This window comes from Pseudonaja textilis, chromosome 9 (genome assembly GCF_049901715.1).
Source record: "Pseudonaja textilis isolate UNSWEBS1 chromosome 9, rPseTex1.2, whole genome shotgun sequence".
Taxonomy (NCBI): domain Eukaryota; kingdom Metazoa; phylum Chordata; class Lepidosauria; order Squamata; family Elapidae; genus Pseudonaja; species Pseudonaja textilis.
Genome location: NC_141998.1, coordinates 3,635,333 through 3,637,194, shown reverse-complemented (window position 1 = coordinate 3,637,194; position 1,862 = coordinate 3,635,333).

Below are 1,862 nucleotides of genomic sequence, written 5' to 3'. Positions count from 1 at the left end.
CAGGGGAGCTGGATAAACATCAGGGAGGCGTGCTGATAACACCCTCAGTAGGACAAATTCAGAAACAGAAGAGAATTCAGAAGGGATGGGAGAATCTCCCAAGTGAATCATGAAAGGCACAAAAACCGCCAACTTGTTCGATATAAAAAACAAAAGGAATACGGAATTCCAAATAACAGCGTTGGAAGGCGAGGTACTAATACCACTCTATAAAGCCTTAGTAAGACCACACCTAGAGTCCTGGATGCAGTTTTGGTCACCACACTATAAAAAAAGATGTTGAGACTTTGGAAATGGTGCAGAGAAGAGCAACCAAGATGATTAGGGGACTGGAGGCTAAAACATCTGAAGAACAGTTCCAGGAACTGGGCCTGGCTAGTCTAGTGAAGAGAAGGACCAGGGGAGACATGAGAGCAGGATTCCAGTATTTGAGGGGTTGCCACAGAGAGGAGGAAGGGGCCAACCTGTTTTCCAAAGCATTCCAAGGCCAGACAAGGAACAATGGATGGAAACTGAACAAGGGGAGAGATTCAACCTGGAGATAAGGAGGAATTTTCTGACAGTGAGAACAATCAATCCATGGAACAGAAGTTGCCGTCGGAAGTTGTGGGAGCTTCATCCCTGGAAGCTTTCAAGAAGAGACTGGATTGCTATCTGTCAGAAATGGTGTAGGATCTCCTGCTTGGGCAGGGAGTAGGACCTACAATCTCTCTTCCAACTCTATTATTCTATGCTATGCTATGCTATGCTATGCTATGCTATGCTATGCTATGCTATGCTATGCTATGCTATGCTATGTTATTATTTCTATTCTATTCTAAAAGTCTTCAAGTCCACCCCACTGCTTGAGTAGGAGAACCTATACCATTTTGGACAAATGGCTATCCAGTGTCTTCTTTAAAACCTCCAGTGATGGCAAGCCATTCCACTGATAAATGGTTCTCACTGTCAGAAGATTTCTCCTTGATTCTAGGTGGCTTCTCTCTTGAATGACCTTCAACCCACTGTTTCTTGTCCTGACCTCAGGTGCTCTGGAGACTAGGTCAACCCAGTCTTCTCTATGACAGCCCCTCAAATATTGGAAGCCTGCTATCATGTCACCTCTAGTACTGTTTTTTTTTTTTTTTGTTGTTGTTGTTAAACTTCACATACCTAGTTACCTTTTTCATCATATAGTTTATCCTCCAGTCCCCGAATCATCTTTGTGAGGAACGTCTAGAGATGCTGTTACATCTCACCAAACTCTCACCAAAAGTTAAAGAATTAAAACAAGGATTAGCAGCTTCTTCAGTCACTGGGTACTAATACATGAGATTAACACTGTTTTTAAAACTGACCCATAACTTATTGCAGGGGTGGGATTCTACCAGTTTGCACTGAATTTAGATCAGTGGCGGGATTCAAATTTTTTTACTACCGGTTCTGTGGGTGTGGCTTGGTGGGCGTGGCAGTGGAAGGATACTGTAAAATCTCCAGTCACAGGTGATATTTGCCAGTTCTCCGAACTACTCAAAATTTCCACTACTGGTTCTCCAGAACTGGTCAGAACCTGCTGAATACCACCTCTGGTTTAGATAGTCAGGATCATGGCACCCGTCTAGATGTTTATAGAGCTTCTTCGTTCTGAACTATTGTTTGCAATCTTGAAGGATTCTTGGCTATCAGACTAGGAGACTAAAGAAACCTGGAGATAGGTAAATAATCATCCTTGTCTTTCAAAGACACCAAGCCGATGAATCAAGGGATTTATCTACCATTAAGGTCTACAGGCAAAGTTGAGAGCCCTTAGTTTGTTGAGCAGTCTTTCTGATGTCAGTGTTTTTATAAGTGACATGGATCAAAGGGATGCTGATCAAAGCTTC